We start from the raw sequence: 8630 nt of genomic DNA on the forward strand, positions 1-8630 counted from the left end.
CCTGCTGCAAGTTCCATTTCCACAATGGGAAACATTTAAGATTTGRTTTCTGAAAAGCCCCTTTTTCATCACTTATTCAGCTGGGCTGGTTCTAGCATTCAACCCAGCTCTGCAGTTCGGCAGCAGAAATCTGAATTCTTGGCCTAGTAATGAGTGCCAAGGCAGTTGTTTTCATCTTATTCAGTCAACAAGAACATGGAAATCAATTTTTCCCAATCTCAGTTATGGCTAGAAATCCATTCCTTTTAGGCCAGCTACAGGATTAATCTATTGAATGGTTTGCAGGCGTTTTGCTGACATACAAACATTTGAAGAATACATTATGTCTCCCCCCTCCCCATATAGCATTAGCGCTTTTTTTTTTTCCTGTAAACATCTTTGTTCGGGAATCCGTGAGACAGGATGTGGAATGGCATGTCTGCCTTGCAAACAAGCCTCGTGTCTGCAAAGTTTCTGCACTTAAATCGTCGGAGCTCGGTGACTTCAGGAAAAGAGCAAAGACGCCTCAAGAAGTGCTGGAAGCAGAGCACGAGCTGAGCTGCCTCCCCACAGCCAGTGCTGAACAAAGGGGCAGCAAGTTTAAATGAAATAAATGGTACAAATTCCAATTTCAGAGGAAGCCTCGACCTAAAGACCTGCCAGCCTAACGATTTGTGTCTTTGCACATTTGTGTGCATGCAAAAAGCCATCTCACAGCTCTCRCTGTCACCCCAAGAAGGGGTTGCTTGACCACAGGTCGTTCTCTTCTCACAAAAGAGAAAAACAAGGAAGAGGMAAAGAAGAATCTCATCTCTTTTGGTCCTTACTTGGGGCTCCAAAAAGCTTCCTATCCTGTTTCTGCAGGATTGTGACACCCTCTGCAAACTTTCTTCAAGAATTTGTTACAATTATTGATGTGACTGAATTTTAATTTCTCTCCCCCCTGTTTTACAGCCATGGAAATAGAAACAASTTTCCTTATTTCTTCATCTTCCTAAAAGCACTGTAATTTCAACACTAGAATTTTTCCAGTTCCCCAAGATTTGTTCCCCACCCAAATCTGGGGATGCATCACCCTCTGTTCTGGTATCTGCACTTGCAAGGATCTAAATTTCCACTTTTCCAATATCGCAGCTTTTCCACACCCAGGCTCCAAATATCAGGCCTGTTTGTAAAACTTTCCACAGGTGATGTATTTCAGGCCAAAGGCTAAGATTTGTTTTAAAATGTTCTTCRCAAAATTTGATCTGGGCAAGCAATATCGAAATGGTTTTGGAAGAGCAGAGAAGGATAAAGCAATTATATCCCACACAGCAGGACAGCAGAAAGTGAGTGCATCCATCTCAGCACAGYTGTCCTTTCTTCCTGCAGCAACCTGAATCCAGCAGAGTGTGCAGGYCTATTTCCCACTGCTGGGGAGGGCACCACAGGTATTTCTGAGCCACAAAAGGCTCCCTGTGTGATAATGTGCTCATCTGGCCAGAAGGGACATATCTAGTTATGAAGATATGATAGCCTTGCTCGCTTACCCACCGAAAGAGCCAATGCTCCAGGGMCATGGGGAGGGAGCAGAGCTGCTCCAGAGCTGTCCCCACACCTGAACACCCTGGTGATGCAGGAGCAGGGGAGACCTCAGCATGTTCACAGGACAGCTCCTAAAATGCCTTAAAATGCCACTGATATGACCTAGAAATGAGGGCAGAGCAACAGCACCGACCACTCAATAACCATTCCTGTGAGCAGCTTATCCATGCTACAAAATATTCAGAAATTCAAAATATTCCCTGGACACTGACCTTAATGCCTAAATAGTACTGTACTCACCCAGAGCATCACACCAGTAAGATCTACTCTAAGGAGCTCTCAAGCTGACCACAAAATACATCTTTGCAGCTATTACCACCACGGTGCCCTGCTTCCCCCAGCTGATCTTTCCAAACCATTGTCCCCATTTCTGCATTAATCACCTGCTGGCTGAATAAAACAATACAATGCACTTGATTTTCAGCAAGGAGCCAATCTCCAAAAGCAGATTTATCTCAAGGGCTCCCAGCATCTGCAGCGATGCATTTACTCATGAGCCCCCTGCACAGTCTCCAGCAAGGCCTGGCCAACAGGTGAGTTCCTCCAAACAGCATGAAATAAAATGGTTCTGACCATTTCTTGTAAGATTTTGTAGCCTGTGCCAGGATATGGTCACCAGTCCATGGGCATGAGGGCGCCTAYGCCGTTCTGGGAAGCAATTCCTCTTGTAGGGAATTGTGCCCATGCTGTGCCCTGCCTGGAGGGGAGCAGGGGGTGCCCAAGGACTCCTTTGTGCCACCACCCAGCACCACTGGAGAGCTTCCATCAGGTCCTCTCCTCTCACCAGAACATCCAAGACAGATCCATAGTAACTGGATAATCAATTAATCCTCCCGCGGAGCTCCATTTACATAATGAAAACGCAGCCTCCCAACATACCACTATTTTTCAGTTGTCTAGACCAATATATCTGTCCTGCAGTCGGAGGGGGGAGACCTTACACAGCTCCTACGACGGGTGGCAGAGCTCCAGCTGACGTCACGTGGTGGCAATAAAACTTGTATTGATTTCGTGTAAGCGTTTAACCCTAGCGGGGCACGGATCCCTCCAACAGCCCACAGCGGACTCCGGGCACTGAATTATGGCTGCACCTCTCGTGGAGCCTGGGGAATCTCTCCTCTTTCCCTCCAGCTCCCAAGGAAGCCGTGGAGAGGCAGAGAGCAGGCAGGATTTTCTGCACGCCTTGGAATGCAGCAAGTTTGGATTTCTCAGTTCGGTACCTGMAGCTTATCTCAGGCCTCAGAGGAAGTGAGAAACAAATCCGCTGCAATTTTACATCCAACTTGTTTGGGCTTGAGGTGTGTCCTCCAAAGTCTGCTCCCAATGAAGACTGGGCCCAGTGGTGCTGAATAATCCCCTTTTTTCTCCACTCCACACAGCACYGGCCAAGCACAAGGCAGCAGCCAGCAGAGGCTGTGGAGCTGAATTAAAGCTCTTCCTTCAGCTTTGCACTGCTGAGATAAAGAGACAGAGCAGTGCCAGACCTTCTCCTGTGCAGGACAGTCCAGTGTGCAAGGCTCTGCCACACCAGGAATGCTGTACTCCTGCATTTCCACAGGAAATTGTTTAAGGGGAAAGGTTCTGCTCTCCTCTGCTTGCTGCAGAGAAATCCGGGCAAACTCTGCACCCGTCCTGAGGGATCACGTTGTGCTTTGTGGGTGACACAGCCCTAACACAGCCCCAGGGACTCATGGCCATTCCATGACCATGGATCAGCAGCACGAGGATCTCTGGCTCTCCTGAGCTCCCAAACAGAGCCCAGGTAGTGCTTCCATGAAACAAACAGAGCACATCTCTGCCCAGGGTTCTTCCCTTTGTCCTCCCAGGAGCCCTGTCCCACTTGACTTCCACCATCCCTCCTGCTTTCAAAATGTCAATTCCAGTTTTTGTGGTAAAAGGACCCTCCAGCTCCTCTCTGAGCTCCAAGGGAACATCAGAATTAAATTAGATGTCTAGGGCTAACTCCTCTGTGTATCCTCAGCACGGRAAGACCACCAGGAGCCATATCACAGCACCAACAGAAGAGCAGGAATTCCCTGCTTCCAGAACATCCCAAAGCTTCAACCACGAAGAGAGYCCTGGGCTCCTGTGATCTCATTCTGCTCACACAGAAGCACCAAGGCTTGAAGTTTTCCATTTCTCAGGGGCACAGCAGTGCCCGAGGATGACAGAAAGCAAGGCACGGGTGTCCCAGGCACAAAGTTTGGCACAGACCCCAAAGCCCGGGGTGCCAGCATCTCCCAGGGCAGCAGCGATTCTTCTCTGTACCCGTGTCAGGGCTCTGCCCCTCGCACCCACATCCCTGGGCACCTYGGCAGGCACAAAGGCAGCTCTCCTATCGCTCATCTCGGAGCTGCACATCTTTCTCCATGTCTCTGGAGCTCTGCGGAGCAGCCCGCATGCCGTGGGACACCGCGCTCCGAGTCACCCCCGCGCCCAAGGGACAGCCTGAGCCGGGCTGGTGGCACCAGCAGCATGTTCCCCCTTCCCAAACACGGTGCTGGGAATGCGCCTGGGTGTCTGTGTGTCCCAGAACACGCTCCATCCCGCCGGGAGCCCCACGCCAGCCCATGTGTCCTCAGTCGCAGCCTCCCCGTCCCTCTCGGCACGCTGAGCTGTGCCCGGCTCCGCAGCGAGCTCCAGAGCCACCTCCTGGCCGAGTGGCAACACTCCTGGAGAACGGCAACACATCCTGGAGGATGGAAAACGGGAAAAAAATCCCCCGAGGAATCGGAGCACYGCCCTCCAAATCCCACATTTACAGCGGCTGTGACCCTCCATGTCGAGTTTTAGCATCACTGCAGGCGGAGGCGCTGCCCTGATCCCGTTCCTAACCACGGTCCCAAATCCAGGACACGGCTGGGCTCGGCTCTGGGATTCAGTTTGGCTCCAGCCCTGCCTGCCTGGGCACAGTGTGGGCATCCCTGATGTCCCTGTGTCCATCTCAGCCTCCACCCAGGTGTCCCCCGGCCACCAACAGCAGAGGGACACGGCTGCCGAGGCAGTGACAGCAGCAGGCACCCRGCAAATTTAAACACAGAGAAGCAGAACCCCCACACTCACTCACAGAAACATTGGCACCTCCTTCCCCCATCACTCCCCCGCTTTGTGTCCCCCTTGCACTTGGCTCATGGGCAGGAGAAACCCACCCTGCTGTCCCCAGCTTAAAACATTCTTCTGTTTCAGCCACTTCTGGAGCTCTCCCTTTCCTGCACAGGGTCTGTGCCATTCCTTTGCCAAGCCCAAGTGAAACWGGGACAGCCAGGAGCTGCTGGAAGGACAGACAGGACCCCACAGCTGGTCTTTGGCCCAGCAGCACAGAATGTGAAACATTTCTCCCAGTCCATGAGCACGCCTGGTGTTTCATTAGATTAGTTTTCCAGCGAGGCTGTGCAAAACATCCAGAAAACTGAGCTGCCTTGGGGAGAGCAWGGTGCAGTTTGTGGGGCCAAAGGCAGGCAAAGAGGTTCCCCCAGGACCCTTCTCTCTRTTGGCAGAAAATGCCCTTCACAGCTGATCTCCTTCACACAAGGAAAGGAGCATTACCCAGCTCTGCAGGCAATTAAAGCACAAATTCAAACTCCAAGCCAAAGCTGTGCACTCCAAGACAACTGATAAAACACCAGGTTGAACCTTACTAAAAGGTTTTCCCACAGCAAAGGTGCTAACAGCAGGTGAAGGAAGGGCTACAGCAATTTAGAATGATTTCTAACCTGCGTTTTTTTTCCTCTCAACCTCCTTTTGTGCTGCCATTTCCAGCTCACCCAGCACAACACAGAATATTCCCAATCTGAGACCAAACTGAGGTGGCAACCACAGACCCGAGAGGTCTGGGGAGAGGAGACCATACAGAGCCACAACCCCCAGCAGGGACACCCCTGGCAGCCAGGTCCCTTTCAAACAGGTAAAAAAGCACCAGGCCAGCAGCACAGCCAGGAATGGCACCAGAGTCCTCAGGATGTAAAACCCCTTTCCCATGTTGCAGCGTGTTGACCTGACAACATGCCATCACAATTCCAAATTCTGGATCCCAGCGCCCTCCCTGCTGTCAGCGAGTGCTGGAACCTGGAGCAGAGGAGGTGGGAGAGAGGCAATTTCCATCCAGGAGCTTCTCCTGGAGGCTGCAGCTGCTCCTGCTGGTGCTCAGACGGGGTTTGGGAGGACAGAGGGGCTCCCACGGGCTCCCCCATGGCCACACTGGGGTTCAGAGCCAGAGCTTCAGCAGCCGAGAAAAAACCAGCCCAGACTTCAACAGCTGAGCAAAACCCAGCCCTCAAGTTGGCTTCTTCATGGCTGTGGCACTTCTAATTCAGGAAGGGGCTTTTTCCTGAGTCAGTGTGTGTTTTAGAGCCAGCAGAAGTGATGGAGCAAACTCTCTCCTTCCTTCTTTCTCACGGATGGCAGCGAGACAAAAACCCTGGGATTCCACAGTACCCATTTCTGCAGCAGCGGAAAAGATATTTTTTGCTCCAAGAGAGCTGCCACTCCAGAAAATCCAGGGTCTCCTGGCAGCTTCTCCATGCTTCTGAAACACTGCCTGTGTGGAGGAGGGTCTCCCCGTGGCCCACAGATCCCCATCCCACTTCCAGGACAGCCTTCCTGCCAAGGAAACCAACTTGTAGGAGCACAGACACGGCTTGGCTGGGTTCTCCTCCATGTCCAGAATAGCAAAGGATGGGGTGAAAACACATCAAAGGCCAAGAGCTGCATGAGGGTGAGAAAAGCTCTGTGCCCACCCACTCCAGGGGAGGGGAGGTGCAGCACATGAAGCCCCTTGAGCACCAAAGCAGAGGTACAGAGGTGATGGAGAACCTGCAGTACCTCATTTCCCTCCCAACAGAGAAACCAAAGGGGACACAGCTCCCCTCTCCCAGTGAAGTGATGCTGCACAGCTGCACCAGGTCTACTGTTCCCAGGAAGACAGAAATTACCATCTTTCCTCCAAAAGGTCCCCTATTAACCAGCAGCTTCCTTTGAGAAAAAACAAACATCACAAACCCCAAACCTGCGGCATTGGTGGTTGTGTCCCTAACACAGCGAGCAAACCTGAGCTCACAGTGCTGGCACAGCTTGTCCTCAGATCCTGGGAGTCCAGGGCAGAGAAAAGATGTGTCAGGCTGTTCCCTGCCCCCTCCCAAGGAAAAGGACAGGAGGGAAATGTGTGTGCATTAAAAGGGGTAATGTTGGCACATCACAGGCAGCAAGTTTAATGGCACATAATCATAACGCTACAGAATTTTGGAAGGATGGAAACCCTTGGGTTTCCAATGACCTTTGAAAGACAGAGAAGAATGAGAATAAGTCCCCCCACAGCTGCCTGCTCCTCAATTTCCTCCAGTTTCCACTAAACCACACGGTTCTGGAGCCATCACCAACACCAGACTGAATCAAACGGCTCTTGGTGCAACTCCTGCTGTCCCTTCACRCCTAAACAATCAACATGGAAAATAATTTCCTTCCTGACAGTCTTTTACTCAGTTGAGAGCCATTTTCTGCCACCTCTCCTCTTCCCAATTCTTCAYCTCAGCCTTTTCTTTTCAAWACAAAATTATTTTGGCAGCTCAGRGCCYGAGCTCCMGGTACRGYRCCATGCACAGAAACAGATTTCCCAGSGAGCTCAAGGGAGYGGGATCAGGCTCCAAATGCCTCCCAGMCAGCCTCATCTTTCTCTCCACCACATATCCCACGAGGATGTGTGAACACAGGCAGCTCCTGTGCCATCCTGCTCSGGGCTGTGCTCGAGGAGCCTTAAAACGGAGCATAAACTGCAGCTAAAGGGAGCGGTGGGGAATTTCACACGGGGTTAGTTTTAATGCTTTAAATATTCTGCAAGGTTTGTGTTCGATTTCTCGTCATAAAGTTTTAATGGGAGCTCCTCGAAATTGCCAGCTCTTCTGATGCATCTTCAGGCAGAAACTGTCTGTCTCTGCAAAACTTGGTGAGGTGCATCCTGGTTATATTTATCTGGGGTGCTGTCTGCRGTTTTTAGTTGAAAAGAGAAAGCACATCAGATATGCAAGGTTTAGCGATGTTTTTTAACAAGGATGTGTCAACATTCGTCCCACTCTTGCAAGCCTGATAGCCTCAATCCTTGGTGGGGGATTATATATATTTGATAAAGGTGATTTTTTTTATATTTGGAGGGAGCTGAGGACACCCAGGCTCAGCTCTGCACTGCCACAAGCTAAAACCCACTCCCCCACAGATCACTCAGCCCCCTCTCTCTGCCATAAAACTCCTGGAAACACCAGGGAACAAAAAACTTTGTGGAGAAAGCTCACTGCTACACCACCTAACGAGCTCCCAAAAGTAAATCCACACCTTCTCCCTTGAGACAGAGGCATTGCCAGAGCAGAGCTGTGAGAGGAGGATTTCTGTGTGGGCARCTTTTCTTAGCACATTGTTACTGTTCGGGGCTGGATCTGCACACAAAATGAAGTCCTAAAAACTCAAGGTCTTCAGGTAAAAGCAGAAGGGAGGAAAGGAATTTTTTAAATTGGAAAAAGGAAAAAAAGAAGGAAGTGGAAAATGGAGGCAGAGGGAATAACTAGAAACTTAATTTRGTCAGGGAGAAAAGGTAACAGTGGCTTTCCAACCCATCGGTGTCAAGTGTGGAGATCCTGCAAAAAAAAAAAGAAAAAGTTACACATGGATAGGATGGATTTTGTAAAATAGAAACAGAGGTGACGATTCCTGCTCTGGGAGGGGATTTCTGAGCCGTGGCACTTCATTCTCTGGATCTGGCCCTTCCTCTCACGTGCTAAAGGACTGCACATCTGCTCTACCCACTCACCCTGCACAGGATTCCTCTTCATGCAGCCTCTGCTCCCAGGGAACAGTCTCAGATCCCAGGGAACAGCCACAGTTCCCAGGGAACAGTCCCAGATCCCAGGGAACAGCCTCTGCTCCCAGGGAACAGTCTCAGATCCCAGAGAACAGTCTCAGATCCCAGGGAATAGTCACAGCTCCCAGGGAACAGTCTCAGATCCCAGGGAACAGCCACAGCTCCCATGGAACAGTCTCAGATCCCAGGGAACAGCCACAGCTCCCATGGAACAGTCTCAGAT

Source organism: Malurus melanocephalus, unplaced genomic scaffold (assembly GCF_030028575.1).
Source record: "Malurus melanocephalus ecotype Western Australia unplaced genomic scaffold, MMel_1.1 scaffold_604, whole genome shotgun sequence".
NCBI classification, from domain to species: domain Eukaryota; kingdom Metazoa; phylum Chordata; class Aves; order Passeriformes; family Maluridae; genus Malurus; species Malurus melanocephalus.